The 12,725-nt window shown below is 44.8% G+C and overlaps 1 protein-coding gene across 1 annotated transcript in view; it reads left to right on the forward strand.

Moving 5' to 3' along the window:
- Positions 1 to 12,725, forward strand: part of LOC309565294 (mixed lineage kinase domain-like protein) — a 65,715-nt gene that overhangs the window by 45,462 nt on the left and 7,528 nt on the right. The gene's annotated exons all lie outside the window — the stretch shown is intronic.

The raw sequence follows: 12,725 nt of genomic DNA on the forward strand, positions 1-12,725 counted from the left end.
TTTAATTCATTATTTATATGTTTTTCAAAAGGACGGGGTAGTAAGCACAAAACCACCAACATAATGCAAACACACAAGCAAGAAACCAAATACAGTGCCAATAAATGGGACAAGAGGAGTAATACAACCAAAAATCATGTGACATATCTGCTATTGTATAGAGGGAGTGCGGTATGACTCCCACCCAATCATAGCTGTGCACAGCCTGTTGCATTAGGGTGTGCACCTAAAGCTTAAACACAAATGCATGTGTGTGTATGTATATGTGTGTATATATATACTGTTAACATAAGGAGTGCACTATGTACAGGTTACAGAATGAAGCAGTGTGCTATGTACAGGGTGCACAGCTAAGGAGTGTGCTACGTACAGAGTGTAGTGTTAGAGAGTGTGCTATGTTCAGGGTGCAGAGTTAAGGAATGCGCTATGTACAGGGTGCAGAGTTAAGGAATGCGCTATGTACAGGGCGCAGAGTTAAGGAGTGTGCTATGTACAGGGGGCAGAGTTAAAGAATGCGCTATGTACAGGGTACAGAATTAAGGAGTACACCGTGTATAGGGTGCAGAGTTAAGGAGTGTGCTATGTACAGGGTGCAGAGTTAAGGAATGTACAGGGTGCAGAGTTAAGGAATGCACTATGTACAGGGTGCAAAGTTAAGGAATGCACTATGTATAGGGTGCAGAGTTAGGGAGTGTGCTATGTACAGTGTGCAGAGTTAAGGAATGTGCTATGTACAGGGTGCAGAGTTAAGGAATGCACTATGTGTAGGGTGCAGAGTTAGGGAGTGCGCTATGTACAGGGTGAAGCGTTAACTATGTACAGGGTGCAGAGTATAGGGTGCAGAGTTAGGGAGTGTGCTATGTACAGGGTGAAGCGTTAAGAAGTGTGCTATGTGCAGGGTGCAGAGTTAAGGAGTGTGCTATGTACAGGGTGAAGCGTTAAGAAGTGTGCTATGTACAGGGTGTGATGGTATCTTGCGCTGGGACACCATTTTGTCATCACGGGCATCCAGGTTGTCAGTAACACAGTCTAGCAAGCAAATGTGTACTCAGAGATATTTTCCTCCCCCCTCTCTCTCTCCTCATAATTAATTAACTCCTGGAATGCAAGAAGTTTGGGCTCAGGGCTTCAAAGAAAACTTTATCAGCACACCTGGCAGATATCAGGCTAGGTTGTAAAGCCATAAATGAGCAAGCATTAAGACTGACCAGGCTGGGTCGTAAATAACACACCGCCCAGATGGTCATTAGAACTGTAATACATTCACACACAAATTCATAATTGTAAACCCAAACAATGTCTCTAGAAAGTATATATTTGAATGCCAAATAAAATACTGATCGAATTAAGATCAAACATGATGGCGTTCGCTCCTAGGGAAGACAAGTTAGCGGTCAGATGCCTTACGGGTCAGAGGTTATTACGAGATAACCTGTGTTTGGTGTCCATGGATGTGAAATTCAATGTCGTACAATAAAATATCAGTTTCAAGAATGTAACCATTACATATTTCAAGATATGAATTCTGTTATAAAATCTGTCTTTACGGGAGGTCCCTTGATATTGTCTAAACTGTAGGGCCGCCCATGGCCACTGTGTTTATTGGTCAAGGACCTCTGGTGACACCCGCTGCGGGTCAGAGAAAAAGAGAGAAGCTGATGGAGCTCTCAGTTCTCATTTTTAACATCAAGCAGTAACATTGCCCAAGGGAAGAACCAATCACACAGGCTCAGCTCTGAACCTCTGATAATACAATTTTTCTGTAAATATTTTTATTTGCACCAATTTTAACCTTTTTTAGAATTAAACCTTATTTTGAAAAGTGTTAACTTTGCCTCTAAGCTCTTTTACGCAAGCTAACCAAAGAACCTGCCTCTTGAAAGAGCGCTACTGTGTTGAATAAATCCTCTGGACACTCCTGTCTGCTGTGACAGCGCGTGTTACAAATGATTATTCTAAAGTCATAATTGGTATTTCTAAAATTACGAGCGTCCGCTGGGCTCAAACGTAGCGGTGGTGGCAGAGAAAGGGTTCATTGTTTAATTAGCCCGGTGACAATCACTCTCAGCCTGCTGGCATCTAGATTGTGGTCCCGCAAGCTGGACAATCTGTGTGCCAGGTGCAGCTGAGAGTGGCATTGTTACGCAAGTGATGGCAGGGTGTGAGATTGCTTGGTCCTTGGTCACGAGTTGGATGAGAAGGCCAGGGGGTCTGATACCCGCCACTGTCACACAGGGTGCAGACAATCCTACTATTGTGCAAATGAACCAGGACAAGGAACTAGAAAAATAACCAGTTGGGCATGCAGGAGAATGAAAAAGAGAAAGAAGGAGAAGAAAAAGAGAACAAAGGTCGCGCGCCTGCAGCTAGAGGGCATACGCATGCCGGTGGCGGCATGCTCCTGCTCGTCAGCGGGGACCCTGATGCACGGGGCAGGCGACTCGATTCCCGACTGACACCCGCGATAGCTCCCCACTGAGAGAGAAGAACGGTCAGCTGTTGTAAATACAGCTGACCGTTTTTCTCCCTGGAAAGATCACAGAGCTCCTGTGATCCTTCTATATAGGAACACAGGTCTCAGTGATCATTTTACAAGCCACGCCCCCCCACAGTTAGAAAGACGCCCCTAGGTACACATTTAACCCCTTGATCACCCACAGTGTTAACCCCTTCCCTGACAGTGTCATTATTACAGTAACAGTGCATATTTTTAGCACTGATTACTGTCGAATGTCACTGATCCCCCCAAAAGTGTCAAAAATATCAGTTAGGGGTCCGATCTGTCCGCCGCAATGTCCCAGTCCCGCAAAAAATCGCAGATTGCCGCCATCACTAGTAAAAAAAAAAAAAACTTTAAAAATTACATTAATCTTTCCCGTAGTTAGTAGACGCGATAACTTTTGCGCAAACCAATCAAAATGCGCTTATTGCAATATTTTTTTTACCAAAAATATGTAGCAGAAAATAAATTGGCCTAAAATGTTAAAAAATTTAGATTTTTTAATTTTTTAGGGAATGTTCTATAGCAGAATGTGAGAAATAATGTTTTTTTTTTTTTTAGAATTGTCGCTATTTTTTTGTTTATATGATAAAATACCACCAAAAGAAAGCTTTATTTGTGGGAAAAAAAGGACATCAATTTTATTTGGGTACAGCATCGCACGACCGCGCAATTGTCAGTAAAAATAACGCAGTGCCGAATTGCAAAATAGGGCCTGGTCAGGAAGGGGGCAAATCCTTCCGGTCTTAAAATGGTTAAAATGCAAATCAATTTATAACTTTTTTGAAATGTGTTTTTCTGGATATTTTTGTTGTTATTCGGTCTCTCACTGTTAAAATAAACCTACCATTAAATTATAAAGTGATCAGTTCTTTGTCAGCGGGCAAATGTACAAAATCCCCAGGGGATCAAATACTTTTTCCCCTTACTGTACCACGGTCCGAAAGTAAGGGGGAGATGATTTGTGGTTTGCAGCAAGCTTTGACTTACATGTGTGGACGCTGGGACGCTAATTATCGGCCTTACCATCCAACTCTGATGAGTCCTGCTGTGATAACGATGATTTGGCTGATTACAGGATACCTCCTTATTTCATGCTTCTCATGATCTTATATAATTTAGAGATCATGATGATCTGGTAAGAGGCTTATTTTTATTTGAGCACTGGTGGAGCACGGATATATTCATGAATTTTTCAATACTTAACAGTGGGAGCAGTGCACCTTTATTCATTTATTTGTTTGGAAAACAAGGACAGTTGCTTATGTTTATGTAGCGGACCCCCAGAACCCCCTAGAGCCTGGTGATGACCTTCAGAGGCAGAGAGGGCTACATACCTCCTGTGGGTGTGGATTGTCAGGCATGGTGGGTAGTGATGCAGGTAAAATAAAGGTTGGGCGCCAGTCACTTTTATGCTGAAGAACAAGATAGTTTATTTCTTCTCAACAGGTCAGAAATAAAATGAGGGAGAGAGGGGTAGGGTCCAGGACACCCTTTAAGAACAGTCTATTAGGCAGACTCCTATTGCAAAAGACAGGTTATTCAGACAGCAATACAGGATAGCAGACCTTGAGAATTATTAGGTATCCATGAGCTTCAGATTGATCTGGGAGACATCTTCTCTCCACTAGACACAATCCCTTTTTGTGGTCTGTACTGTCTGGACAGCTATCCTCCATAAGATACAAGCAGGTTATTCACACAGGTTACTGGATGTCTGTGGATGATCTTTCCCTTGTGGGTCGCTGGCTCTCCTCAGCAGAATCCCAGGTATCTGACTAGGCCTCAGGCTTCAGGCCTAGTCAGCAGCAACAGCAGCACACACCCTTCCCCAAGGGGGGTAGGGGCGGGAAGAGACCGATCATTGGACCTCCCATCCTTTAAATAAGATCCCCCACAATGCCGTAGTGACACTGTGATTGGCTGAGGGACACATGGACATTAACAGTTTGTTTAACTGTAATTCTCACTCTAGTGCCAGAGGCTACAGTGCCACCTACTGACGGAAGGGAGAAGCGCAGTCAAACAGATTAGAAGGGAAGTCCAATTAACCACAGAATAATTACAGCCAAGCTAAGTAAGGCTCAGCAAACTAAATTTAACCACTTGCCGACCGCCGCACGACTATCTACGTCGGCGGTCAGCCCCTCACAGGCAAACTAACGTAGGGCTACGTTGCTTGCTTGTGAGGGTCTAGGGAGCGAGCGCGCGCCCCCGGAGGCGGGCTCCCGCTCCCGCGTGGTCACGGACCCCCCCGCGCGTGTGACCAGCGGACCCGATGTCCGCCGGCCACTCGGCGATCGGCGGGGGGAGAGGGAGGATGTCAGGCAGCTTGTGTAAACAAGCTGCCTGTCATTCTCCTCGCTGCAAAGACACTGATCACATGGATCTACTATGTAGATCCGTTGATCAGTGTCCTTACAGCTGAAGCCACAGCCAATCACAGTAGAAAGCACGCCCCTAGGGACACACAAAGCCCCTCCCTCCCAAATAAAGTTAACCCCTTCACTACCAGTGTATTTTTACAGTAACAGTGCATATATATAGCACTGATTACTGTAGAAATGTCACTGGTAACCCCAAAAGTGTCAAAAATGTCAGTCAAGGGTCCGATCTGTCCGCCGCAATGTCGCAGTACCGCAAAAAAAATCGCAGATCGCCGCCATTACGCGTTAAAAAAAAAAACAACAAAAATGACAAAAATCTTTCCCTTTGTTAGTAAACGCGATAACTTTTGCGCAAACCAATCAAAATACGCTTTTTGCGATTTTTTTTACCAAACATAGGTAGCATAAAACAAATTGGCCGAAAATGTTAAAAAATTTTGATTTTTACATTTTTTTGGGGGGGAATTTCATATAAAAAAATGTGAAAAATATTGTTATTTTTGCAAAATTGACGCTCTTTTTTTGTTTATAGCGCGTGATCAAAAAATCGCACAGGTGATCAAATACCACCAAAAGAAAGCTCTGTTTGTGGGAAAAAAAGGACGCCAAATTCGTTTAGGTACAGCGTCGCACGACCGCGCAATTGTCCGTTAAAGTCACACAGTGCCGAATCGCAAAATACCCCCTGGTCGGAATGGGGGTAAAATCTTCCGGGGCTTAAGTGGTTAACAGCAACCTTGCATAAAGACAAGGGTGCTACATTTAGAATAATATTCATTTTATGGACACATTTATACTTACTATTTCATTTCATGTACATCAATTTTTTGATACATTCAGATCACATGTTTGATTTACACTGTGTTTATTCTATGGATTTAGGGGCGTAACTACAGGAGTTGCAGGGGATGCAATTGCAACCGGGCCCCAGGCCCCTGGGGGCCTGTGCGGCTCTCCTGTACACCTGGATAGGAGGGGGCGACAGGGGCAGCATGTAAGGAAATCACTGCTGTCCTCCTTTTTCCTCCTGTAGCTGCAGGAGGAAAATGGAGGAGATTGGTTCCTCTGTATTCTGCCCCGCCACTCCTCCCATACAGTTCACTTGTGTTCTGCTGTCTCTGGGCCCCTGTGTGCTCCCCCCCCCCCACTGTACTCCCTTACCTGGCTGCTGCAGGGGATGTGTCACAATAGAGAACCAGGAAGGGGCTCCTTCCTTTTCTGAATGAACAGAGTCATAGTCAGTGACATTGTAAAAAATAAAATAAAATGATAAAAAATAATACAACTAAAATGCCAAAAAATAAAAACTACTGACACCAGTGGGTGAACTTCCAGGATCGCAAAGGTCACACTTGCAACTGGGCCCTGGCATTCCACCACCGTGGGGAGACCCCAAGATGGCAGGAAGTGGACCCACTGCAGAACTTGTGAAAGGCACCGAAATAAAGGGCCCCGCAATGAGAGTAAAGGGCCCCAGGATCAGTGGGAAGAGCCCAAGGTTTGAAGGGAAGAGCCCCGGGCCAGGGGTCTGGAGGGCCATTCATGGTTTCTTGCACCGGGGCCCTGAAGGTTCTAGTTACTCCTCTGTATGGATTCTTTCCTAGGTGTACATAAGAAAACTGGATACTAACATTTATAAGTAAAGTTGATCCAGGGAATATCTGATTGTCTCTCAGGCATTCAGAAAGGAATTTTTTACCCTGCTGGAGTAAATTGGATCATGCTTTGCTGAGGTTTTTGCCTTCCTCTGGATCAACTGTGGTTGTAGGATTGTGTATATGGGATTGTATGGTTGGGTTTTCTTCTTTTTTTTATTTTTTATTGGTTGAGCCAGATGGACTTGTGTCTTTTTTAAACCTGACTAACTATGTAACTATGGATTCATTTACTAGTTATGCTGAAAAACCAGCATCCGATCAGCATTCAATCAGCCCTGCAAGCCAATGGCTGCAAGCACTGAGTGGTGTGTTCTGGAGGGGGGGTAGTCCCCCTGTCAGAACACAATAGCTCAGCAGGCAGGGGGAGGGGGCACTGTACTAACATTGCATAGTTAGTACAGAGATCTATTTGCAAGCCCCCCAGTTTTTTCTGTTCAGCCCCGCAGGATGTATACCAGGCATTAGACTGTGTATTGTCAGCTATAAGATAAAGCAGTACTGCAATGCCCAGACAAGGCCTACATGACTTGCCAGGATGAGTTGGATCTAATTGGGGCATAGAGATAAGGTACTTCATTGTGTGACAAAAAAAGATAAGGAGCAGAAACAGAACTGCATTTTGTTAGCAGATTAACCCCTTACTGGATATATAACTACAGCATGTCTGTGTATTCAGGAATAAACACATACAGACCAAATGACCTGTCAAAATGGGAATGGATCTTATTAACCGCTTTAAGACCGGAAGGATTTGCCCCCTTAAGGACCACCCCTTTTTTGCGATTTGGCACTGCGTTATTTTAATGGACTATTGCGCGGACATGCGACGTTGTACCTAAAGGAAATTTACGTCCTTTTTTCCCCACACATAGAGCTTTCTTTTGATGGTATTTGATCACCTATGCGATTTTTATTTTTTGCATTATAAACAAAAAAAGAGCAACAATTTTGAAAGAAAAAACTAAATTTTTCACTTTTAATTTTTTTTTTTTTTGGATTGTTATATAGCAGATATAACATTCCCTCCCAAAAAATTTAAAAATCACAATTTTTTAACATTTTAGGCCAATTTTTTTTTTGCTACATATTTTTAGTAAAAAAAAAATCGCAATAAGCGTATTTTAATTGGTTTGCGCAAAAGTTATCTCATCCACTAACTACAGGAAAGATTTATGTCATTTTTGTTGTTTTTTTTTTTTTTTTTACTAGTAATGCTGTCGATCTGCGATTTTTAGCAGGACTGCGACATTGCGGCGGACAAATCCGACCCCTAACTGACATTTTTGACACTTTTGGGAATACCAGTGATATTACTACAGTAATTAGTGCTAAAAATATGCACTGTTACTGTAATAATGACACTGGCAGGGAAGGGGTTAACAGTATAGGTGATAAAGGGGTTAAATGTGACCCTAGGGGAGTGATTCTAACTGTGGGGGGTGTGGTTTCTGAGATGACCACAGAGACTTGTGATCCTCTATAGAAGGATCACATGGGCTCTGTGATCATTCCAGAGAGAAGGACGGTCAGCTGTGTTTACAACAGCGACCGTCCTTCTCTCTCTGCGGGGAGCGATCGCGAGTGCGAGGCGGCAATCGGAGCCACATGAATCACGCATTGGCTTCCCCACTGACGATCGGGGCGGGAGCTATCCTGGGAACTCAGTGTGCTCTCCTCCAATGGTCAGACTTGTCCTGACACGCCCCCGCTGCACAGCCATTTACTGCGAAGCTCAGTGAGCTGCTGTTTCTCCTCCCCCCAGCTCTTATGCTGCTGAGAACAGAGGGAACGTGATCACTTAAAAAAAGGAAAAAAAGGTATTTATGATGTTTTTTTTTTTAAATTAATACAAAAATGTTTTGCATTTCATTTCTATTTAAAACTGAATAGGTTGTTTTACAAGGTGATCGTTTAGGCTCAATTCACACCTGAGTGATCTGCAGCGATAGCTGCAGCCGCTGTTTTTTTGAGAATTTATTTGTCTTTTACCTGAGCGTTTTTGGAGCCGCACCATTCATTTGAATGGGCCTCCCTCAGCTCCAAAAATGCTCAAAAAGAAGCTCATGTACCAAATCTTGGCACAGAGCCAGGAGCGTTTGCGGTCACTATTTTTGCCGAGATTTTACAGCGATTTGTCATTGGACAATTGTGACAAAATCGCAATGCATTTGGGGTGCCATTAGGAAATAATGGCATTGCAAACGCCTTCAGCGTTTTGCCGCAATTCTGGAATGTTAGCAAAGCTATAATCTACTATACCACAAAAGCATGAGCTTAAAAACGCTCAGAAATGGCGGATAGCTGCGCTTTGCTGTGTTTTTCAATGTTTTTCAGGGTTTTAAACTCTTCAAATGCATTCGTTCTGGGTTTTTTCCAGCCTGAAAATGCCCAAGCCAAAAAAACGCTAATAAAAACCTATATGTGCATGGACACACATGATAACATGCTAGGGAGTTTACTGGCTCTAGAAAAAACACCTGAGATCCAAAACAGCAGCTGTAAAAACGCCCAGTGTGCATGAGGCCCTAATACTATTCCCAAAACAGGCTGGAAAAGTAGAGGCTATGTACTACTGTTGTTTCACTGGGGATCTAATTAGAGGATAGTATTAAAGCGGTAGTATCCCGCTTTTTGACACTTTTACCTACAGGTAAGCCTATAATAAGGCTTACCTGTAGGTACAAATAATATCTCCTAAACCGGCATGGTTTAGGAGATATTTACAGTGCATGCAGCCGCTCGCGCGAGCGGCGCATGCGCTCTGAAGGTCCGGGGGGACCTTCAATTAATTTGCCGGGAGCTTGCCGGAAAAATCACTCCCGCGCGCATGCGCGGGAGTGACGTCATTGCGGCTCCGGCCAATCATCGCGCCGGAGCCGTCTCTTCCGGCCAATCACCGCGTCGGAGCCGCCGAACCCGGAAGAGACGGCGAGGGATCATGGCAGCGCCCGCAGCGATGTCCGGGGGTCCGTGTCGGGGCTTCGTTCTAAGGTAAGATACACATAATGAGCTAGTATGCGATGCATACTAGCCCATTATGCCTTTGTCTTGCAGGTTTTTTTTTATTTTTTTTTTATTTTTTAGGGTTTACAACCGCTTTAACCTCTAATTCCTCATTTAAACCCTTGGGGGACAGGGTGTCCGATGCTTCCTGTATCAGCTGGCAGTACCCACCAGCAGTACCCACCAACATTACCCACCAGCAGTACCTGCCAGCAGTACCAGCCAGGAGTACCCACCAGCAGTACTAGCCAGCAGTATCCACCAGCAGTGCCAACAGTACCAGACCTGGAGGACAGCCAGCAGCAGCCACCAGCCATACCCACCTGGGGGACAGCAGCAGCCAGTGATACCTGCAGGAATCCTGAGGAAGATGTGAAGATTGAGGTCAGTTGAGGTGCAGGTAAACCGCAGCGCATCCGTGTGAAAGCAGCCCTAGGCCTCTTTCACACGATCGTTCCGATCGGGTCCACCTGTCTCTTTTTCAGGTGGACCCAATTGGACCCTCTATTCACCTCTATATAGCAGCAGATGTAAACTGACTTGTGTCCATTTACACCCACCTATGTCCAATCCGATCCACTTAAAAAAACAGAAGGATATCTCCTTTCTGTCTGGGCGGATCTCGGAGGGCCCATAGAGTAGAGCGGGTTGTGTCCGTGTCTGCTCTGCATATGCTGGGTGGACACGGACCTGTCATCTGCCCTCGCTCCTCAAAAGGTTAGGCATCCCTGCTGTAGGGGCATGTGTCCCAGATAGAGGTGTGCATTGTAGCAGCCTTTCCTCCTAGTTTCGCCAGGGTGTGTTGTGGAGGGAAGGAGTCCCGGATGGAGAGGTGCACTGTACTGTATCAGGAGACCCATAGGGAAATCATAAAGATTTCCCATGCACTGTGGGGGCTTCGTTCTAAGGTAAGTATTTCATAATGAGCTAGTATGCTAGTTTTTTTTCATTTATTTTAGGAGGTTTTACTTCCTCTTTAAAAGTAAAATACTTCTATTCTAAGTAAAAGTGAGTAGTGTCCAAATTAAATAAACTTAGCTTGTACCTGATAAAAGTGATACTAAACACACACGGTTTAATTTACATTGTCCTTTCTATTTCTGTATGTGGATGACGGCACTGCAAATATTTTAATAAAAAAAAAAAAAAAAAAATTGAAGTACCCTTTTCCTTATCGATATACAGTTGTCACATGACCCAGATCTTTCCCAGCCTGTCTGCAGAGAAACAGTGGCAGAAGGAGCTTCTAGTCCTCTGCTGCTGGTCACATGTTAAAAAAAAAAAGTCTTTGGAATACAGGGTAAAAAAAATAAATAATAATAAACGGTTTTAAATTAACATGCAAACATATATTTTAAATCAAATCTTTATTTTTTTGGGTAGACTTCTTCCAGTCACACCCCTCCAGCCTGTATCTTAGAATAAGAGGGAGGTGAAGCCTCCATTAATCTACATTTATTAATCCGCCCCCCTATTGTGTTTAGCTGGTTAGTGGGCATGGAGGAGGAGGGAGGGAGTGGGCTTTCATTTAAAAATGTGTTTGGGTCCACATGTGTGACTATATAGTCACATGGGCTGCTCAGATGTTATAGGGAGGAAATGCTTAGCATAGAAACTCACTAAAAACTGAGCATGTGCAGAGTTGTCACCATAGCTCTGCAAAATCCCTAGCTGAACTTGGGACGTGAACAGAAAGGAGAGCTAGAGAGCTAGAGAGCAGCAGGATCAACCAGGTTTTTTGCAGAAATACAGAAAACAAATCTCATAGTGACTGAGTGAGTATGTACAGCATGTAATACACCATTTGTTGATAGTTTTTTATGATGTGACACTTTAAAAATAATATATTTTATGTTGTTTATTAGAGGACATAGCTCAACTTTTGATGATCACCTACTGAGAAGAGTTTTCTCCCTCTGTGCTGGAAAATAGTAATGATGGATGCCAGCTGACATGACTGGGATGGAGTACTGGGTCTTCTGTTCACTTTAGGTTCTTGGTGCCTGGAGAAATTCCTGCTTCCCATCAATGTTCTAAAACTTTAAGTGATCAGAAAGACTGAGTCCACCTGTGCAGGTGCAGTCAGAAAACATCACAGTGATCACATATGAAAACCATGATGGGGGACCAAGAATGTAACAGCATTGCCGGCTCTGTCTGCAGTACACGTACAAGGGGTAGTCTATCTCAGCTGGAAAGGTCTGGATCACCCTAGTCAAGGGAGGGCCCCTCACTTGGAAATTCACCAACAAATCTGCCAGTGATGGGGAACTCCAGATGTTGATCTTCTAGCATTCTCCAACCCAGGCTGTGAGATACTGCTCATGCTGCTTTCACGCTCTCTGCCCCCCTAACGATAGGGAACCCCAGATGTTCATCTTTTGGTGTTCTCCAACCCAGGCTGTGAGATGCTACCAGTGCTGCCGTCCAGTGGCGTAGCGTGGGGGGTGCAGGGGGGGGCGGCCACACCGGGCGCAACATCTGGGGGGGCCGCAGTGTCACTCTGTCTGACATTATACACAGTATCACACACTGTCTGCGGTTGCTGCCATCTTAAGGCTGGGAGATGTCCAGCGGGCGCCCTATGGATGAAAATGGCGGGGCAGGGCAGGTTGGAGCTGGACTGTGCCTCACCTGTCCATTGGCGTAGGGTGGGGTGGCGCATGTGGAAATGTTGCAAGCCAAGCCCCGCCTGTGCCGCCTCTCCTTACAATCGGCCGCATGTTCAGAAGAGCTCAGTCAGCTCAGCGAGTAAGTCAGCAGCCTGGCACTGTCACAGAGTCAGTAATCATTCATCTATCTTTCCCTGTTGTCGTGACACTCAGCCAGCCGTTGTTTCTGGACGGACACACCAGGCATCGGGGGGGAGCAGCCTGGACTGGAGTGGAGAGCCCTGACTATGTATAAAGTAGTGTAGTGTAGGGGGCAGTGTAGTGGGCAATGTAGTGTAGTGGACAGTGTAGTGGTAAGGTAGGAATCAGGTAGGTCAGTGTAAGGGTCAGTGTCGTGGACAGGTAGGTCAGTGTAGAGGTCAGTGTAGTGGCCAGTATAGGAATCAGGTAGGTTAGCGTAGTGGACAGGTAGGTCAGTATAGGAATCAGGCTGGTCAGTAATATTGTAGGAAGGGAGTCGGGGAGTGCTAAAAGTCTGCATGTTAGGGGCGTAAATTACTTGCCT

Source organism: Pelophylax lessonae (genome assembly GCF_965119305.1).
Source record: "Pelophylax lessonae genome assembly, chromosome: 10".
Lineage (NCBI taxonomy): Eukaryota > Metazoa > Chordata > Amphibia > Anura > Ranidae > Pelophylax > Pelophylax lessonae.